A 23,814-nucleotide genomic window follows, 5' to 3' on the forward strand; every position below is an offset into this window, starting at 1 on the left:
CTTATTTAACATGATTAATTCTGATGAGAATTTTATATTGAAAACAAAACGTTATTTGATGACATTTTTAGGTACTTTATTTTCTATTAACCATAATAAACTAGCTTCATAGCATAAATATCATATATTCACAAAAATAAATGCATGAGCTTCTAAAACTTCAAGTTGTTTCCTTATAGGTTACAATGACTGTATTGTTAAATACTATAAGTTATAATGATGTCCTGTTGTAAAGTGTGGTTTTAAAATGATATTTGAATTAAACTATCAAATTAAAAATTAACATACATGAGTACCATGCAAAACCTTTAAAATACTTACGAAAAATGTTGTCTTCCATTCATTACGTTTCACTACTATATTTCAGTCTGTATTGGATAAAAATGTTATTAAATTTTTGAAAAATACGACGAAATAACCATTTTATAAAAAATGAAACCACATTTTGGTAAAAAAGTTACTGACGCTTTCAACTGCCTATTTCTGATCCTACGACTATGCGTCTGCTTGCAAGTGTATATTTGATTTCACTTTGTTTATCTTGTCAACAATACACTTGATTAGATATTTAAAAAATTAATTTTAGTTAATTTTATTCATATATTTTCCAAAATAAAAATTAAACATCATTCCCAATTATTTAATATACTAAAAAAGTTTTTAAAAAACAATAATTTAGAGCGATGAAAAAAGAATAGGTATTTTGTTATATCTTCGATGTATTTAGTAACATGTACAGTGATAAATTTTCTTTTATACTAGTTTAGTCAATTTGTTTCATTTTTTGCTATGAAAAGTATAAAAGAACTTTTATAGCCATTAATGTTTAATAAGTTTAACAAAAGAATTGTAAAACATAAGATAACACAATAGTAAAATATTAAAATAAAATATACTACAGATATTCGGCTTTATCTCTCAAAGCTTGTTCTATCTGTAAGAACAGTCTATTTGTAGCAATGCCTCATAATAATAATAATAAAAAAAATAGTATGTCACAACAGACATAGATATAAGGAAACAAATCTCACAGTAACAGGCCCGGCATACCCAACCGTGTTAAGGCGTGCGACTCGTAATCTGAGGGTCGCGGGTTCACATCCCCCTCATACCAAACATGCTCGCCCTGTCAGCCTGGGGGGTGTTATAATGCTACGGTCAATTCCACTATTCGTTGGTAAAAGAGTAGCCCAAGAGTTGGCGGTGGGTGATGATAACTAGCTGTCTTCCCTCTAGTCTTACACTACTATATTAGGGACGGCTAGCACAGATAGCCCTCGAAATTCAAAAAACAAAATAAACAAACTCGCAGTAATGATCACTTTCAGTGCAACTGATACTGTCCAGAACTACTCTATGTTAGGTCTGTTTCGTAAATCAGATTGTTATTATATTCTGCAAAAAAAAAAGTCATTTTTTTTTGCATTCCTAAGATTTGCTATACAACATAGCAAGCAGGATTATTAGCAGACATAAAAAATGTCCATGGAAGAGAAATTTGTGGCTTTGTTCTTCTACCTGCTAATTCTGTAGAGAAACTGTTGCAGGTTTAATGACTAATTTTAATGTCAGTATCTAAATTCTTGGTTGATAATTTCTGTATTCGGCTTTCTTTCCCTTCAACCAGTAAACTTACAGTTGTTTCTTCCTTGACTGACACATTATCACGATAACTCTAATGTCGTATGTAAAATATTGTCGTATTTTTACGTTAGGGTCAGGAATACCCTATCGTGTTATAGCGTACACTCAAAACAGTGTTAATATACCATTCTTTTAAGATTCTCTGTATTGCTATGATTGTCCGGTTCTTTTAGTTTTCGCTCATGTTGTATGATGCTCATTCGAACTTAAAGTAACGCGTCTTAATGTACTTTATTACACTGCAACAGTTTGTTTTGAAATGACCGGTCGTAGCAATGTGGTAACTCTTCCCCAACTGTGACTTGGGAGTTGGTGGTTCAAGTTCCATTGCCACAAAAACTCAGTCCGAACAGTGTGAGAATGGATGCGCTATAAGAGTAGCTGTTAACTATTTGATCAAACAAGAGTAACTCCAGAGTTAACCGTAGATACTGCTGACAAACTGCTTCCCGAAATACCTTCTAATTCAAAATAAGGGATGGCTATTTCCATTTAGCCGTTTTTGTAGTTTTGTGCAAAAATTCTGAAAACCAAACAAACAACTTGCCCCTCAATGGCAAAGTGGCACATTTGTGGAATTATGCTCCTATAAACCGGGTTTCAATACCAGTAGAGGAGAGCATAACTGTGTAGCTTTGTGCTTAACAGCAAAATATTTATTTTGAAAAATTTAAAATAGTTTAATTCTGCTGTTTTGAATAACGTATAATCAACCTCATCAAATTTTTCTTGAGGTTCGACTTTACTTTTACATAATATATCTATTATTATATTTTATTATATAAAATTTGTCTCATAAATTATTGAGACAGAACATAAACGCTCAAAATTGGGCGTTTAGTGTGACAATTAGTGCCCAATTGTCGTCGTAGTTGTTTGACGACAAACAAAAATCCTACCGTTCTTAAGTTATTAAGATAACTTAATATTATCAAATATATATGATAATATATTTTTATCATCGTCAGGAAAATAAAAGGCATTTGATGAATATTTCCATCTGTAACTCTAAGGCTATAATTAAGCTCTTATAACCTTTGTTTATACACTAATCTTCATCCTATCTAAAAATCTATGAAATACATACATATTTTGTACAAGGAAAAGTCTGTAATCTTTTATCAGTGTATGGAGACAACTATCTGTATTGTTGATGTTTGTAGAATTTTGCGCAAAGATACTCGAGAGCTCTATGCTCTAACTGTCTCTAATTTTGAACTGATAGTCTGAATTGAACACAGCCAGTCAACACCATACATCATCAACTCTTTAATAAAATAGTAGAATATGACCGGCGCTCTTAAAATGTACCCACAGCCCAAATGTTTGTGAATACAATAGTATATACTTGTGAATAGCAATTGTTCATTTCTTATAGATAAACTTGAGTAACACAGATGCATGATATAATAGAGCGATCATACCTAACACGTTAATGTTTATTATTATTTCCTTTCAATGTCTATTGTTGAGCAGTCCAATAATTTTGAACCGCCACCTGAATATCAGGAAGAGAATAGTAAACACCTGGCAATATTGATTTCACCTATATATATATATGTTTCTTAGAAGAACGAGAAAATGAAGTAGTTAGCTATTTAGTTTTGAACTTTATTTTAACTGGTGCTAAACAATTACTGATAAATCACCTATAAATTTTATACTGTAACGAATGGAACATGGCATACTGAAAAAAAATACAATGCCCATCAAAACAACATTAATGATGATTTATCTGTAAATTTTACAGTGAAACAAATAAAACATATAATGTATTTATCGTAAAAGTAATGGTTTGGTTTGTTTTGAATTTCGCGCAAAGTTACACGAGAGCTATCGGTGCTAGCCGTTCCTAATTTAGGAGTGAAAACTAGAGGGAAATCATCACCACCTATGCCAACTTTTGTGCTACTCTTTTACCAACGAATAGTGGTATTTACCATCACATTATAACGCCCCCACGTCAAAAAAGGGCGAGCATGTTTAGTGTGACGTAGATTCGAGCCCGCAACCCTGGAATTACGAGTCGAGTGCCTTAATGAAAGTAATGGTAAATCCGACAATTCATATCTAAACTTTACAGTATAATGAATGTACAATATCGCAATATACACCATGAAATACATGCAATCGGACCACCAGTGTTGTGCAGTAAATTTTACGGTATTTCGTCACAGTGCAAAGTATTTAGTACTATAGCAGAAAATTTATAGACTGTTACGTCATAGATATTATTTCGTAATTAAAACTATTCTTATTGTTCTAAAGAATAAAAAACTACCTACTATACTAACACTGGAACCTTCTTAACTTTCATCACATAGAAAATAAAAACTTTGACTTCATAAATAAATCCCACATATTCAGCTTAATCAAAGCTTTCAAAGCATTTCTAATTTATCTAATATTCTTTTCTTTATTAATCCTTAATCTCCAAAGTCTTTAAAAATGAATGAAACAAGAAGATATAATATTTCGTATTTCCTACCAACATATAATATGTAAAATAACAATGAAAAAGCATGCACCATTTTCTCAATATCTGGGGATTTTATCATCCAAGATGAGCGATTGTTGAAATTTTCTGAATGATTTTTTAAAGATAAAAACCCTTTATTCAAGAATGAATAACAAATGAAAGGGGAAAGTATATATTTCTCTTCTAATGTGAGGTAGGGCCAAATGACAACTCTAGTATTGATGAATGCTGTCTTATAGCAGGATTCCTAGTGCCATTAGGCTCAAATGGTGATGACTTGCTTTGTTTCGTAGTGTATATTCTAAAATTATCAACGTGATTTTTCATTCTTAGCAACTAATATTGACAGTATTTGCTATTCGGTTTTTCCTTCCACGCGGATGAAAAAATATTGAAATTCTGTGTTAGGATATTGCTTGGTTTCAACTTTATTTATTTCTATGTCTATATAAACTAATTAATAACAGTTATAATATTTCAACTAGAGAACCTTTCGAAAATGTATTTTAAAAATTGCTTATTTATTTCCAAACCAATATATTTTTTTTTTACCGCCTAGAATATGCTGAGCTTTGAATGATGAATCGTGATCTTATAGAAAAGAAAATGTTTGTATCTCAAACACAGTATTTGCGTGTGAGAGATAACACGACAGAATCGTTTTGCACGACTAAATTGTCAAAAATTTCGAAATACAAATAAAATTATAGTAGAAGAATGAATACATATGATACTTACAAGTATGGGAGTATTGTGTATAGATTTCTAAAGTGATTTATTGCTATATCAATTTATGACGTCAAATAATAATGCATAATTATAATCAAGTATGCGTACACTAGTCCTACATCTCCGGCCAGGCATGGTCAGGTAGTTAAGGCGATCGACTTGTAATCTGAGTGTCGCGAATTCGTATACCCGTCGCACCAAACATGCTCGCCCTTTCAGCCGTGGGAACGTTATAACGTGATGGTCAATCCCCTTATTCGTTGGTAAAAGAGTAGCCCAAGAGTTGGCGGTGGGTGGTGATGACTAGCTGCCTTCCCTCTAGTCTTACACCCTTAAATTAGGGACGGCTAGCGCAGATGGCCCTCGAGTAGCTTTAAGCGAAATTCAAAAACAAATAAACATGGGTCATTTTTTAAAAAATAGTATACATCTAGAAATCTCTTTATGATCTTACGAGTGTATGGTTGAAGACGCTAATTTATAACAATTATTTAGAGATAACAATCCAGATATACTTCAATTAGTAAGCCTTTATTTTTTTTGGAGGGGTTATATTCAGTATTCGTGTTGTCACTTCTACATCACGCACATGGAAAATGAGCAAATGGTAGTTTCATTTTATATTTTAGTCGTTCACACACGGAATGATTAGTTTTAATTTATAAATTGATTAAATTTTTTCTTAGGTTGTTAATATTTTGATCAGTTTCGGTGCGCGCGCGCGCACACACACACACACACAATATACAGGGTGGCCCAAAATTATCTTCCCTATTCCTAAATTTAAAAAATTATGGAAATATAGCCATGCAGTATACAATATGTTGTATCTCAATTCAAATAGTTTTAACTGTCATTTTGTTTGTTTGTCTTTTCACTTCAATAAGTAGTGTTTTCCTGTAAAATGGCAACCGTGCAAGAAAAAGCTTATGCATCGATTGGTTTACAGAGATCGCATCAGTAATTGTGGTGTAGCATAATTACAAACGCCAGGACAGAAAAGAAGAGGGGGTTATGTTACGTAAATCGCACATCAAAAGTAAACAAAACAGATCTAAAAAACAAGATAACGAACCTTTTGTAACTGTTGCTGTGGGTATCTGCAGCGAACTTGACCTGAAACTGAGTATCGGTTAGACGCACTTTAGTGCCACTAATCGTGCAAGTGTGGAAAGCAACTGACATGTCAATAAAAAGTGTTCTAGTTAAGATACAAGACGTTAAAACGTGCATGGTTGTATATTTTAGTAAATTAATTAATTACTAATTTTTAAAATAGGAAAGATAATTTTGGGCCTCCTATATTTCTTTCAAAACAAATAAATAATGTTGAAATTGAGTGTGTTTTTTTAATTTCAGCTTTGTTTTAATAAATATATTTATTATATAGAACTTTGCCCCTGTATGAAAAATAAGTCTGTGGACTTGCAATGCTATAAATCGAATTTCGATATCCGTTATAAGAAGAGCACAAATAGCCCTTTGGGTAGCTTTGTGCTTAATTACAAACAAACAATACTTGTAGCTATAAGCTGCAATAGATTACATTACTTTCACAGTTTGAAAGACTGCTAATTCAGCTTATCGTAATTAGTATAATATATATACTTGATATTCGTATACATTTTTCTTAATTTTCATTCAGGAATTCTGCACGGGTTTGCCACAGCCTTTTGGTCCTCTGTTATAAATAACGATTGCATACTACAACACTTATTCTATATAGTCATATCTGCTTCTATCCATCCTGGATGGTAATATCAGGCTCGTAGAAGTGAGAACAAGTTGTACATTTATCTGAATATGTTTTGTGGAATATTCTTGGAGGTAAGTAAACTAAGATGTATGATATAGAATTCTATTATTTCATTATGATTTACAAGTTGAATTACTATTTGTTTCTGAATTTCCTTCTTCATTGTTTTGTCTCGGCGATCTTAGAACTTTCTGTGTCTTCCCTTTCAGTCATTTGCATTAACACAGCACAACAGAAATGGGTCAATAAGTTGGAGACTTATAGTTTCCATTCTACTGTGAATAAATATTCTCTTTAGTATCTGTACTTGCTTTTACTTTGCAATACGTATTCGAAATTATTCAGTAACGACTTTCATAATGGCAATGAATACGTTATGCAACAATGAAAGAACCAATCATGAGAAATATGCCGCACTAAAAAATTATATAAAAATTGTAGAATAGAGACAACATAGAAGGAACGACTACAATACTAGCAAATATTAAAAACCAGCTTACCATTTCGATCACCAACTGCTATAATACAATGATTAAGGCTCATACGTCTAACATTTCCTTTATTCTTTGCTCTACCTAGTTCGTCAACATATTACTATCCTGCCTTCTCTTGGATATGATAGCGTTATCCGAGTATCCAACTCTATCCTTCGCTACATAATCCAAAATGTCTTCCTTCGATCAGAGGACTTATTTACTAACACTGACAGTAGTAATATTATATTTCTGATTTCAAACTGGAATCTGACTCTATACCGATTATTCAAACCAAAATCACTCCAGTCTCTGATGGAGCTGGTTTCTCATTGTTTATGCATCCTATAGTTTGATTGCTTCTTTGTTCAGACCTTGGTTTCTCTCTTTCACCTACAAACAGGAATGTTTATACATTTGAATTAGAATTAGAATTATCGAGTCAATTCATTTAGAAATATTATCTACTTGAGGTGTCTGTCATCTGGCCACAACTTGGCTGTACAAGATTCTTTAGTGTAAGAGCTATTATTTAGCTCGGTTAGTAATATGACATTTAATTATTAGTTAGTTTTGATAACAAGAGTGTTAAAAGTAATTATTTTAAAGGCGATAGTTATGACAAATTTCGTTATTTAACTCGGTAGAGTCGAACGTTGTGTGTATAGTTCAATTGTAGTTTGACGCCACATTACTCGAACTTCTCAATTTTCTCATTACCTTAAGCGAGTATTGTTACATCATAGTGTCTCGTAGGTTCTAGAAAGTTCGAAACCTCAGTTTTAAAAAGTATATATAAATGACTACAAGTTAAGCTAGAAAACGTTTAATTGTGAAAGTGAAGTTATATTGTCTGATTGTTGGTTTAGCCATAAAGGGCGATATTTAAAGTGAGTTCTTTGGTGATATTGTTGTAATAGAGATAAAGGAGAAACATTTGTCTTGTTGAAGGTTATTCTAAAGTAATTGAACTCGCCTTCGACGAAAAAGAGACAATTTTTGAAGTTCTGGATACAATTATAGTAACCCATGGGATAACGTAAATTAACCTATCGCAAATTGTGCATTGAGAAAATAGAGAAAATTAATTCGTCTTGTCAATTGAGTTCTGAGGTAACTGAATTAGCCTGTGTGAACTTTTGATAATACAAAATTATTATTTAAATACAACTTAGAAAACCAATAGTGAAAAGAAATTTTGTAGACGCGTTTGAATTGATTTGCATATATATAATTTTAAAACAAGTGGATTGTGTGCTGTCTGCTTATAGTTGACGTTTATTTCCAACAAATCATAGACCCTACTGTAAGATAATCCAGTGTCACAGCGGTATGTCTGCGGACTTACAACGCTAGAAACTGGATATCGATACCCGTGGTGGTCAGATCACAGACAGCCCATTGCGTAGCTTTATGCTTAATTCAAAACAACAACAAATATTTTCATATTAAAATATACTTCTATTGAAAAGAAATAAATTGCGTGTATCAATCTTGTAGACAAGTATCATAAATTAGATATATATCGACATTCATTTAACTTCTAAATCTAAATTACAACTTAACTTATTTTTAGGATATTTGAAATTGTGATACGTAAGATATCGAGTGCCTATTTCATAGCTTTAATAACTGGATCATAATTCCTCAAATATCCATTATAACTTTTGAGATATCTTTGGTCTCTAGATTTTCCGGAAATTCACAAGTAAGAATTATTTCCAAATTTTCCTCTATTTATTTGCCAATTTATTGAAATCTGCGGCCTCTGTCATCGAGAACCACTAGCGTTACTACTTAGCTATGTCATCAATATCCCACGAGCAGCGTATTTTCTACCTCATACCTGCTATAAATTTCTAAACTGTGCGGAGTACTAAATTAATCGGGTAAGAATAATGTTGTAATCCCAAGGAATTTAGATGAGAAACGAAACTATCTACATCGTGTTTAAGCTATTTGCAAAAGACAAGTGTGAATATTACGTTAAAATGACGTCTGTACTCGTTTCACATCGGATCATTTAGTTTGAAAGCGTCATAAATCACACTCCACCAGGATTTAATGAGACTGTAAAAGCTTCTAAACCCCACTTAGGGTGACATAATGATTACAGTTTGTCATCCATTCTTGAATTATGACTGGCCATTGGGCTAACAAGGATAAAATAAATTCAACCTTTCTCTCCAGATAAACAGAAAACTACGTCCTCAAATAACTTGGCACTTATCCAGATTATTAAGATGTTAAGCAGCATATGTATTGTATGAAACAATACTGCCATAAAACACTAAATAACCTGAAAATTATAATTTTAGCTTCAGCATGGTGTGATAGTTGTAAATTATAGAAAATTGTATAAACGGCAGGTTAGTCGTTTTGAAAAGAAAAGTGACAATAATATTATTCTGCGTCCAGTATATAAATATTTTCAGTTTTCTGTGTATATCAGGCAAGAAGACAAGTCGGTGAATAATTAATTAAACATGGTTAAAACTCCAGTTTGAAGATTGTAGCACAAGGTCACATCCAATTACAAATAAAATGTGCCATTGAAAAGCAAAATATAATACAAACATAATATTTTACCTTCACATGCAGTTTAAATTAGGAAACAACCAAAAATGCAAAGAAAAAGTAGTTTAAAGGTATGAAGAGGATCCTTAGGCATGATACTGATTTTATTAAAATCTTAACATAGAAAATGTAAACATATAATCTAGATTTGTCATACTTCCCGTACTTATTTCAAAAGTTTATGTATTTCTAATGAAAAACACGTAATCTCGTTTATCAGAAAAGAAAAATGTCTGACTACTATTAAAAACGTTAAAAACACAATATGAAAAAAATTATAGCTAGTTACAGTATAATAGTGTTGTTAAATACCAGTTACACTGAAAATACGTTAGCACATTTTAATGAGATAACACAGAAAAATGTAAAATATCACGTAGATTTAAAACATTAAAACAGTTTTTAACTGGCATCTTATGACATTAACTATAATTTTATCTATTCAGCTCTGTGCCCTAAACGAAACCATTAACGAATAATTGGAATTTGTAATATTGTACTTATGACAAAGAAAATTCAGTGTCATAAAATAAAAACAGTCACTCATTTTAGTTTCAAGTTGGGAATTGAAATTTGCAGAGATCGAAGCGAATAATAAGCCGGTGTGTCTCTCCTGTAACAAAGTTTTAGGAATAATAAAGTATACAACCTTAAGCAACACTTTAACAATTTTCACAACGAATTTGATATAAAATTTCCAATTTATAGCAAAAATCGTATGAATGAAATTAACCGTCTGAAAGCACAACTTCGTAAACAAAAGCGAGGCCATAAAAGATTTTAATCATCGATAGAACTACGTACGTTAGCTAGCTATGAAGTAGCTTGGATTCTTGTTCAAAAAGAAATGATTTTCTGATACTGAACTAGTAAAAGAAATATTGATTGTGGTCGTTGAAACTGTTAAAGAATTGTGATTCAAAAATAAAAGATGATATTCTTCAAAAGGTAAGTAATTTGCAATTAAGTCGAAGAACAACTGTCCGCAGAATGCTAGAGTTAGCGAAAGACATAGACAATCAGTTGCTTGAACAACTAAAAGACTGTATTTTTCTTTAGCACTAAATAAATCAATAGATGTTGGTGACACTGCACAGTTGATATTTTGGGTTCGATATGTAACTTCAGATCTTCAATTGAGGGGAGAAATACTTAGCCTTTGTGGATTACGAGATCGAACATGTGGAAAAACATATTTAAAAACTTTCTTGAGATGTCAAAAAATTCAAGCTGGATTTTAAAAACACTGGTTTCTGTCACAACAGACAGTGCTCCCGCGTGACTGGGGCGAAATTAGGATTTGTTTGAAGCAGCATTTAGTTGAAAATAATGTGAAGTCTACACTGTCATCTTCTCATTGCATCTTGCATCAGGAAAATTTATGAGCTCAGATGTCTAAAAGTAATAAATTGAAAAATTTGATGGATATTGTTGTAAAAATTGTGAATTATATTAGAAATGGAAGCTCTCTCATACATCGACAGTTTGTTGAGTCTTTGAAAAAAAAGCAGTATCTGTGCTTTTAATGATCTTACTGATTTTGCAAATGTAAGATGGTTAAATAGAGGAAAAGTCTTGGAACGATTTACTTCCTTATTTTCTAAAAAAAAAACAACAGAGTATCTTGTTGAAAAAGGTAAGATTGAAAATTTTCTTGAAATTGAAACTTTGTCATGGCAGTGTGATTTGTACTTTCTGTGCGACATGATGGCTCACTTGAATAATTTGAATAAGAAGCTTCAGGGAAGAGGTAAAATAATAAACGAGCAATCGCAGTCTATTCATGAATTTCAATTAAAGCTAAACCTCCTTGCGGAACAATCACGAAAGAATGGTTTGACACATTTTGCAAGTTGAATAGTTTTCGAGAAAATAATAATGACTATGATTTCTCTGATCAAAAATCTATCTCAAAAATTTGAATCACGTTTCTCCAAATTTAAAAAATTTGAAATTAATATTTGAATTTTGAAATGATCCATTTCAATTTGACTTAGGAAACTTCAGTAAGGAAATTACATCCTTTTTATCTTTAGATAAGTGTGGATTTGAAGACGAGATGCTTACCCTGCAAAGTGTAGAATTCATAAAAGATAAACAAAAGTGTTCTATCAGAGAGATGTAGCTCACTATTCTAATAAATAAGAGTCTTCCAAATTTAAAGATAGCAATTTCAAAATTATTTTCCATGTCTGGATCTACATGGGTGTGTGAGTCAACATTTTCTACGTTAGATTTTCTCAAGTCTAGATACAGATCTCGGCTTACTGACATAAATTTGGAGGCAGAGCTAAGATGCTCATTGAGCATAGAGATTAAGCCAAATTTCACGAAAGTTGTTCACATTGAAGGTTAGTTGAAATGCAATTATTTTGATTAACCTAACATCTTTCAATTTTGTTGTGGCCACTATGAAAAGTAAGTTGCCCACCCCTGGGTTACAGGGTCACTAAACTGTACCTATCATCTGGTTTTTGTTTCAGTCCTCCACCCCCTCATCCCCACATCCCAATTTAATGAGTGCCAACATTGAAATTCTTTACATACGATCACTCACAAATTTGCTGGACCATGCTTGGCACACGCACTCAGGAACCATTGGTAGATGTTCCAACGGTTTTGACACGGTACTCGTCTCCTATTAGGAAATACAGATGTAATTATAAATCCTGGGTTGGAGTTTGATCGGCACATTGGGACCTCAGAGAATTGTAAGAAGGTATTTTAATACTGCAGCAGTGTGCAAATATCTTGTAACAATATTGTTTGTTCAATATTTACTCCTTATAACCATTACACATTGTATATATTTTATAAATAATGATATATTTATGTGACAATGTAAATTCTTATGTATGTATTGTATGTATGGAATTATCTGCTTAAAATGTTTAACACAAACTTTTTCAAGATTTTATCATGCGTTGACGTAATATTTTTAGAACTTCTTCACGCACAAGAAGCATAGATGATAAACTAGCATAAGGTTTCTTTCCACTTCTTGTTTTTCTTGTATTTTAGTGTGCATCTCATTTATCTATTAGAACATCCATAAATATCCCTTTAGGAGCCCTTATGTACTAAAATGAACTGGCACTTGACTCTTTATGTGGTTTCCTATATTTGAACAGCTTCAGCTGCCTGAGATCGCAAATTTACTTTCCTCACAGTTGTATTATCATATAATCATGTATAAAATCAGCAATCAAAATCTAAGCTATATATCACCTTAATAATTGAATCCATAAACGAATAAGTCCGAAAAATAAATTTAAAATATTATTTTTTAAATTATGGGTGGCATATGCAAAAATGCTCCGAAACATCCTTACACACTAAGAACAAAAACAGTTGACTCGTTTCTATACGGTTTGTGAGTCTCTTAAGGTGTATATTTTCAGACCTTATTAAATATATGCCCCTTTAAGTATTTTGTGTGACGTAGTTAACAGTCTTGGCTAAACAACAGCCCTTTTTAAAAATTCTCTGCAAATTACTTGTATTTCTTTTTTTTTTGACAAATTTCTCTTTTATTTGTTTGAAGAACTATATATATATTAATAACATGGATTTTTTACATTTAATTCCGGTATTATATGTTCTCTATACATCTATAACAAATGAGCAGGCTAGTTCCACAACCATTCAATTACGACCTGAATACACTAAAATAAAATTATACTTGTTTTTTGTTACTCCAACTTCAACATAAGAATACTTTAAAAAAATTCTATGATAACATATCTGTTGGACTTGATTTGTTTTGAATTTCGCGCAAAGCTACACGAGGGATATCTGCGCTAGCCGTCCTTAATTTAGCAGTGTAAGACCAGAGGGAAGGCAGCTAGTCATCACCACTCACCGCCAACTCTTAGGCTACTCTTTTACCAGCAAGTAGTGGAATTGACCATTTCGTTATAACGCCACCATAGCTGAAAGGGCGAGCATGTTTGGTGGGACGGGAATTCGAACCCGCGACCCTCAGATTACGAGTCAGTTACCTCAACCGCCTGGCCATACCGGGTCGTGTTGGACTTACAAAGTCATAGAATGATATGTCTGTTTGATAGAACAATTCGAATTATAAGTATCAGGGTAAATTGATCTTTATAATAACGATACTTCAGGTATCACTCTACTCTTGGAAATGTTTCCTTTATGCTCATAGTCAGTAAATCTGGTAACTTGATTACACGCTATTTCCCAGTATCACAATTTCCTTTATAACTAGCCTCTAAAACAGACAGTGAAGTCAACTTCAGACACATACGATGATAAATATTTCACGGCCCCTCCATATTATGTGTATTACCGCTTCCAAGACCATAACTAAACAGGCCAAAGGCACAAAACTCTCTTGGAGCTGCAATGGCGAAATTTATATGTACGTATTAAATAGACATGTTGTTTGTAGTTTTGTTCGTCATTTTATTTCTTTTTATATGAAACTGATGATAATCTTGAAGTATAACTAGAATTGTTTGTTCTTTTAATTTAGCATAAAGCTACACGAGAGCCATTTGCGTTAGTCGTCCCTAATTTGACAGTGTAAGGCTAGAGAGAAGGTAGTTAGCCATCTCCACTTACCGCTATCTCTTGGGCTACTCTTTTACAAATGAATAGTGAGATTCACCGTAGCATTACAGCGTCTCCAGGACTGAAAGGGCGAAAACGATTGATTTGACGGGGATTCGAATCAGCGACCCTCAGATTACGAGTCAAGTGCCTTAACCACCTAGCCATGCAGAGCCGAATAAGTGGAAACTTGTGAACTTTATAAGCTATTATTAACTTGAAACTCTTGCTGATAGTTTCGTTGATGATAACAGGAAATTAAAGTAGCTTCATTGCGATGTTAATTTTCGGGTAATAGGATTCTTATTCGTATTTATAGCTTTTCCGTTGTGGAAGAATGCGTTGATACAAACAAACTAGATGTGTAGTTGAAAGATTTGTTGTCCTAAACTCCACCCAGTTACACAATGGCAAATCAGTGAGTTTAAAATGTTTAAGATCTTGCTTCGATGCTCGCAGTGAGTTTTTCTGCTTCAATGGAAAACACTAAAGGATTCTTTATTTGAAACATTAAGTTATTTTCTTCTGATTTTTACTTTATTTTCTACTGTAATCTCAATGAATGCTATATTTTTCGTACCTCCGAAATCTGCCTTTACTGGTTTTTCTTTAGTTTAGTCTTGTGACTTAACGTTTGAAAAATAAATCCTTTTTCGTATCCTTTTGTGAATTATTCTGAAAAGTGACTATACGCAAGTGTAATTCAAAATGTTAATGTTTGTTTCTTTTTATTCTGCTCATTGGCCAAGCGCGTAAGGCGTGCGACTCGTAATCCGAGGGTCGCGGGTCCGCGTCGCGCCAAACAAGTTCGCCCTTTCAGTCTTACACTGCTAAATTAGGGACGGCTAGCACAGATAGCCCTCGAGTAGCTTTGTGCGAAATTCCAAAACAAACAAACTTAAAACACGAAGACAAATAAACGGTTATTACTATCAAATTTATTTTATCCTTTGTACATTAGAAAGAGTTGAACATTTGTAACGGAATGTCCGATTTATATTTTCAACTTCTTGACATGGAATACGGTGAAAATACTCTTAGCTATTCAAGTCTCTTTCAGAGTGTACACGCATTTGATAACATTTAATTTTTTGAGTAAGTTTTACTAAAAAATGCAGTGATTAAAGAATTACGTCGAGACTGTTGAAATAAGTGACGTTTTAGTTAAATTGTAAAAATTTTGTTAATCATTCAGCATTGGCAAACCGTCCTTTTTCATGGCCTTTTATACTTGTATTATTTGATAAAAGTCTATGCGTGTGTCTAGTTATAACTGGCGAACTGCTGGACTGACATTGGAAGGTCGGCGTTCGGATATTAACTCCCATGTCACCCCAGGGAACTTCATTTTTTATCCGTGCGATGTGTTCATTTGCAACTGTCTAGGCGCTGGACCGATTGTCACCACAGCTAGTATATACCCTTAGGGACCTCCGGCGAGTGATATTAGCAGGGGTGGGAAATTTGGAAATAAAATGTATATAAGTTACTTAGTTCTGAACTTAGAATGTGATGTTTAAAAAATAGTTAATTGATTACACACTCGTGCATTGAAGGATTTCTTACTTTCTTCCACATATATGATCTGGCTCAAATATTGTTATTTTACTATGTTACAGATCCTACGGACGTTTCTTTTAACATAGTTTTGCTTGTGTTGGTATAATGACATAGATATCTTAGGCTGTTATAAGGGAAAACGGTAAAACGTCTGTTTACAACTAGGTTATTTATCTCGCACTGTTAACCTTCTTGGCCTTTAATATTTCTCATTTGTTATCACGATTTTTGTGATAAATCGCCAATAGCGTGAGGTGGTGGAATAAAGAATGGAGAAGTATAATTTCTTTTTGTACGTTAAGCTACCCGGTTAACGTGATGACCAACATATTGCAAAGATGAGTAAATATTCTCACTGCACCAGGAGTGAGTCCAATAGAGAAACATTGAGGCCATAATCTCAAACGAGTATCTTTTCTCTTGCGGCTGTAATGGGGAACAATATGATATTTACTGTAAAAGCTAGCCTATTTTACGAACCGGAACAAAAAACAAACAAACTGATCTATCTTCGATATCTATCTGCACGCCAGCTTAGAGTCCTAAAAGCTACCGTTTGCTTTAAAAGAATAGGGTTTTGAACAATATGGCTACATTGAATTAAGTACTTTACCTTTTTTTATATGTGACCCCTCAGTGATAGGCAAAATTAGACTAGTTCGTAACTGGCGTTATATCTACCGATTATTATGGTTGAGTAAGAGATGGGAAAAACATATAACTATAGATCAGAAAATATTGCTATATAGGGCAATTAAGATGATATAAGAAAGCAATGATTTGTAAAGGCGTCATTCTGCAGCGCCCATTTCTAACAAATAGACCTGTAATATGATCATAAATTTCCTGTAATATTTGGTAGAGCTGTCATCTGTCTAATGGTACTGTGTCGAAGATAAAATGAAGTAATGTTAAAGTCTAGACAACATAAATGTGTATTGTTCCTTTACTGTCAAACACAAAGCTACATTATTGACTATTTGTCATGTTCCTACCGCGCGGATCAAACCCCGAATTTTAATATTATTCGTTGTCAGTTTTATCGATGATCCAGATTTGTCTTTCATTGAATTTCGCACAAAGCTACTTGAGGGCTATCTGTGCGAGCCGTTCCTAATTTAGCAGCGTAAGACTAGATTGAAGGCAGCTAGTCATCACCACCCACCGCCAACTCAGATAGCCCTCAAGTAGCTTTGTGCGAAATTCCAAAACAAAACATTCTGCTCATTTAACCTATTGTGAACTATCTTGTAATGCACAGCTCTTAAACAACAATGGCACTATTTCCTTTGTTCGTCTAAAGAAGTAGTTTGCCTAGAATATTATCTCATGTGTCTGATTATTTGGATTGAAATGTTAAATCTAACTGTTTCGTGACTAACAGTTTGTTTAATATAACTTATCGTATCTTTATCTGTAACTATATCTATGCGATGCAACAATACAGAAATTGAAGGCTATCCACAGCTAGAATTCAAGCATATCGCGTTTCTTACCAAGTCTGTCTCATACTGAAATTTCAGAATATATTGAGTTCTTAATTTATTTGAATGTTCTCAATATATCGTAGAGAATATGCTGTAAGTTAAAGTACAAAAGTAATTGGAGAAAAACGACAAGAGGAAGCTTTGAAAGATTAGGAAGTCACTTCTTTTCTATTTTATTAAAATAATCCTTTCCTTTATTATTTATATTTGTAGATGTTTCAAATTATTAATTAAGGAGTTATTAGAAACTATCGTTTTGTTAGAAATATGTTTGGGTTCTTCGTGAAAAATGTATTTAAAGAGTATATTTGGCATGTGGATATTGTTTCAGGTAGCTTTTCCCCAATTTGTCTTCTGCTTTGGAGAAAAACTTTAGGGCTGAATTTTTAATATTACTTTAAGTTTAGAGTAAAAGGTGAAGGTATTTTTCTCTGAAAATGCTGTATGGTTATAAGAAAGAAATTTACCAGTGTCAAGACTTTATTTGTTTCTAAACTGTTCTGTGAATTCTATTTTCTTCAACTTTTATACAAGATTATTTCAAATGCTAATGGATTTCAGCCCTTGACCTCCATTCTGAAGATTATTTTTCCTTAGTTTTCAGTGTAGCCCAAAATCTTGTACTGACCCTATGGTTGGTATTTTCTAATGTATTAGTCTGTTTCCTATTTCTTATTCTTCAACTCTCAGTTTAATTAATATTCCAGTTTTTGAAACATAAACTCCTCGAGGGCTAAACTATAGTTTATCCTCATGTCAGCTAGGATACTTGACTCTCTTGAGCATAATCTTTAACGTCTTGCCAATTTGAAAGTGTATTTTGATTCCAAGTTTCATAGATATCCTCTGATGTTATATGTTATTGTAGTCACGATAGGCTTAATTAACAGTCTTTCTAGCTAGCTCCCCATGGGCACATCAGAATGTCTGCAAACTTACAACGCTAGAAACCATGTTTCGATACCCGTAGTTGGAAGAGCACAGATATTCCATTTCATAGCTTTGTGGTTTATTACAAAGAAACTTTCCAAAGGTGACATTCATAAACTAATGTACCCTGTAGTTATTGATATTGATATCCACTATTGTTATATTTGAAATCAGAAATTATACAGTATTTACACATAGGAATACGATTTTTTGCAATAAATATGTTAATTAAAACAAATTGAAATTATAAAGAGTAAATTTCAACATTACCTGCAATCACAGTCGTTTTAAATGTCGAAAGAAATATTACAATAAAATGAATTTTTAGTATATCTTTGGTTTTTAGAAAACGCAAAACTGAGCTGCAACAATATGAAAAATAATAATAGATAGGAAAGCAACGATTTATAAACGCAAGAAAGAGTTTTATTGATGGTGTGCGTATTGTTTCTTATAGCAAAGCCACATGGGGCTATCTGCTGAGTCCACCGAGGTGAATCGAACCCCTAATTTTAGCGTCTTAAGTCCGTAGACTCATCGTTGTACCAGCGGGTGACTTCATTGATGGTGGAACGTACTACATATTTCAACAGGCCTGTCTTCTTGCCTTTGTTATATGCTTAACTATTATTGTGGCAGCTATTATAACAAGTGACGGTATGTCTCAAGCACGATTGTATGCATAAACTGGTTAATAAAACTGTTGAAGTATCATATGAGTACTTTTTAATTTAAGGAATAAATTTATAATGTATTGAAAAACTAGTTAACTTACATTTAAATTTGGATTTCTTGTTGTAACAAAATATATTATTACCTGGCTCTTGCTTACAAAACCATCCTTTATATGTTACTATAAGCTGCTGCTATATATATGTATATATGATGTCGTTTCCACTGCTAACTGACCAAATAACTTTAACTACGATATTTGAAATCAAAACCTAAAACTAAAATACGTGCTTTTACATGAACATTTCCCATAATGCGTACAGTCAGGGTTAGAACCATGAATTCCAATTTACAACACTCAGCCTATAATGGATACAATTAGACATAGAATCAACAATAGCAATCACAATATGCAAATATTTTAAATAATCTGTTTGTTTATATTTAAGCATAAAGTTACACAATGGATCATCTGTGCTGTAACCACCACGGGTATCGAAAACAGGCTTTCAGCGTTATAAACTAGCATACTTACCCCTCTGCCATTGGAGAAGGGCATCATTTTAAAGGAAACAATACTAATACAATACCACCAGTTCGTTTTTAGTAACATTTACTAAACTGATGTTTTCACTGCGCTATTTTAAAACACAAGAATAGCAGTAATTAGATCGAACTTGGGTATGCTTAGAAACTTAATATTCCAATGTCATTTGATTTTCCATATCTCGTTGCATCGTTGTCTCCCTGAAAGATTTTTAAATAAATGCCGAGCTACTTATTAAATATTTAAAGATTCACCCATTTATTAAACCGAATAGTAGGATTTTACCTTCTTTCTTAAACCACACCAATGGTCCAAAAGTGCAGACTGCATTTTTGTAGCAATGGGTAATAAACCACGTCCAGCCCGAATGGGGAAGAAAAATTAAACAAATTGTATCACATTAAACATATGTATAAATAGAACAAAACATGAAGACATTTACATTAGTACTAATTTCAAATTGGTCTGATGTTTCGTGCGTTTGATTCACAATCTACAGGTCGCGGAATCAAATTCCGTCGCCAGAAATCCTCAACAAAGAGAGCGTTATAACGTGACAATAGCTTTGTATGAAATTCAACAAACAATCGTTCTAAACTGTTTTTGAGAATTTTTGTTTAATAAAGCTAGATTTAATATGTTTGGAAGATAATTAACAGAGAGCTAAGTCTTTGAATCGTGTTGAAACTACTTAACTTGTTCACGTCAGTTAGAAGTTTCTTTGTTAATAGTATAATTTCCATACAGCGGATAGAAACGCTTGCATCTGCTGCTTAGAATAGTTTTATGCTTCATAAAGAATTCATTTTAGTATTTTGATTATAAAATAGATATATGACTCTCCTCTTAAAACAAAGGTTAAAAGTATTAGCTCTTGCATTTTTGTCAATAAAATTAAAACACTCACACGATAAGTCGGGTTCAGCATAATAATGATATTATCAAATAAGTTGTGAACCTATTTAGTGTAAAATAATAAGAAACTTTAAACCAGTGACGGCATTTCAAAAAAGAAGAAAACCAAAACAGAATGAAGCTCTGTTACAACATAGCTAGTTAGCTGAGTGCTTCAATAACTACACGTTTTACCCGAGATTCGTTAAACCTTTGCCATATTCGTAAATATGTATATGAAAATAAAATAAAAGAATTTTTAGAGGATGGTTGTAAAAACTTAACACAACCACCATCCTTTTTTCTTGGCAGAATCATAAATCTCTTCAGAAAAAAATCCCTATTAATCTCGAGGTAAATCAGGAACAAAGCGTAAAATCAGGAGTTGACGGGATCACAAACCTTTAAGAATGAATGATAGATCGTCTCATTAAAGGGGTTCTCAGATGGCTAAGCAATCAGAACACTTGGCTATGAACAACTGATTTATCATCATCGGTTTGGAGCTGCTTCGATGTGACGTTTAAATCAATCACACACCATCTAAGCAGACAGTAGCTCGTTTTTCGTCTAAACTACCACACAGGACAACAATCAGCAGCTGTCAGATCCCTCCTAAGCTTCTGTTTTCGCTGTACTAAAGATGGATGTCTCTGATTTCATCGTGTATTTTCATTGCAATATTGAAAGAATAAAAGGAGAGCTTATAGCACGACGCGAATATTGAATTCCGGCTAAGAGAAATGATCTCAAATCTTTGATGGATGAAAATATTACCCGATATTAAAAGGAGTTATTAATACAAGAAAATCAACAATGTGTCTTCTACCAACATTACAAATAACAAATCATAAATGGTTGAAAACTAAACTTTTACATTTACTCCTTTGCTTGTGATAATATGTTCATTCCAGTGCATTACATGAGAACAACGAGTAACTTTGCACAGACAACGTTTTGGTCTCAAGTCTTGTTGCTGTAATAAAATACGAAGAATGGTTTATTTTTAAAATTTTCCTTTCTCACGTAAAGATTCAACGCTAAAAGTATAAGACGAAATGGAAATTTACTGTTCTTTTAAACTACTTTTTACTCTAAGCAGAAATGGAGTAAAAACCCATATAAATCTAATATACGATTATTTCACAGTACAAACTTTCTTTTTAAAAAATTGTAACAAGCTTGCCGTGAACAGTAGAAAAATGGTTCCACTTCTTTACTAGTATATGTGTTCTATGCACTCTAAAATGAGGGCTCGGCATGGCCAAGCGTGTTGAGGCGTTTGACTCGTAATCTGAGGTTCGCGGGTTCGCATCCCCGTTGCGCGAAACATGTTCGCCCTTTCAGTCGTGGGGGCGTTATAATGTGTCGGTCAATCCCACTATTCGTTGGTAAATAGTAGCCCAAGAGTTGGCGGTGGGTGGTGATGACTAGCTGCCTTCTCTCTAGTCTTACACTGCTAAATTAGGGACGGCTAGCACAGATAACCCTCGAGTAGCTTTGTGCGAAATTCAAAAACAAACAAACACTCTAAAATGAAAACAAGATAGATAATGTTATTTTAATAAATAACCACAATAATAATAATTTTATAAACAGGAAAAATTATAAATCAACACCACAATAAGGAAGACTCATAGCCGTAATCCAGATTTTTTCCACTAAAAATATTTCCTAAATAGTGATAGAATCTCTTGTGGCTTCACCTTGAAATAGTTATATTTAAGTTTACAATACACTGATTGCTGTTTAAACTGAACTGTGTTATTTCTTGACAAACGATAGCCTATACTTTGCATAAAAAAGTATATCAAAATTTAAGTTACTAAAAGATAATTTACATTCATAAATTAAATGATAGGTAAGCTATTATTTTACTGACACAATGTTTTTATTGAATAGAATTATGTGTTTCGGATTCATACTTCAATACTTTTGTCGTGTAACTCGTAAAAATTGTTTAATACTACATACAGAATTACGGAGCCGTATTCCTATTACATTCAGTAATACAGACGTTATTTCTAATCTTGTTTTCAAACACAATCCTTACCTTGTACCTTTCATAAGTTATAAACCATTCAGATGAATCATCACATTGACTCTTAAGACATTTTTCTTTTAATTACAAGGTGAATAATAAAAAGGTTGAGTACATTATATTAAAGATATTCTGAAGTCTCACATGTTACAGTACGTATTGTCATGTGTGGTCATGTTCTATTTTGATAATAGTCCTACATCGTAGTTTTCAATGTAATAAGCTTTGTCAAAAGGCTGTGATGTCCCAAAGTACGCCCCTCCTCTTTGTAAGCGTTCTATAATCCATCTAGAGTATGTGAATGGTATTTTCCCACTTTTCAATTCAACTGTCTCATCGCACAGAAATCACTAGGCACGGGGTCAGGCCTGAAACATTGACCCATATGTTTTCATTTCAAGTTGCATGGGTATCTATCTGTTCCATTCTCCATATTCTTGAGGTATCATGTTGTCTAACAGATATTTCATTGAAGCAACTTATATGTATGTGTCTTGTGTCGCTTTTTGGGAAGAGAAGTCTTCTAAATTAGGTTGTTTAATGTTGTCTAAGTCGCCTGAACACCATTACCGCCAAACTTCGAGCTCGTGGATTCTCATCTACAAGACATCGTACTTTGCACGTTTACGACTGTGATACGACACGTTGTACGTCTATTTATGGATGATTCTTCTGCACTAATTTGACTTATAGTCCTTTGTTTTCCAATACCGTCAAGTAGTAAATTCCTAACATGAACAGTTCGTTCTTTATGATCTGTGTGTATGAATAATTTGAGTCGGAAAGAGCTGTTACCCACCCTAACAAAGAGTGATCAGTTTTCTATGGCATCATGTTAACTGGATAACGATAAACAATGTAAAGATTTAGTCCGAATACATTCCGTCACACCGCAACTTTATATGAACTGTGGTTATCATGTGACTTGCTGATTTGTACTTCCATACTCATTTTACGAATTCAACATTCTGTATACAATGTAGGTGAATTTATTATTAACAAGCTTAATTCATAATCCATTGCAGTTTTCTGATTATTAGCATGACACTCATAATTCTGTCCTTACTTTCACAATTTTTAAAAGTTACATAACTGGGCAAACGAGGAGAATTAACGGAACGTAAGCTTATTGCGGTTGATGAAATTCATATAAAATACTTAAATAAAATATAAAATTACATTAAAAGTTTCTCATAAAAATTGTTGTGCACCTTTTGTAGTTTCTTAGATCTTCTTTCTCTAATTAGCCTATAAAATGCAATTGTGGAGTTGTTAAATACATCTTAGAAATCAGAGAATTGATGTAATGAAATGGCCAGATCAGTCATCTGATATGAATACGATTGAAAATTTATGGGCTAAGTGTTTGTTGTGTTTTCTTCCAGCAAAGCCACATCGGGCCATCTGCTGAACCCACCGAGGAGAATCGAACCCCTGATTTTAACGTTGT

The sequence above is a fragment of the Tachypleus tridentatus genome, chromosome 10 (assembly GCF_004210375.1).
Source record: "Tachypleus tridentatus isolate NWPU-2018 chromosome 10, ASM421037v1, whole genome shotgun sequence".
In the NCBI taxonomy this organism is placed as follows: Eukaryota; Metazoa; Arthropoda; class Merostomata; order Xiphosura; family Limulidae; genus Tachypleus; species Tachypleus tridentatus.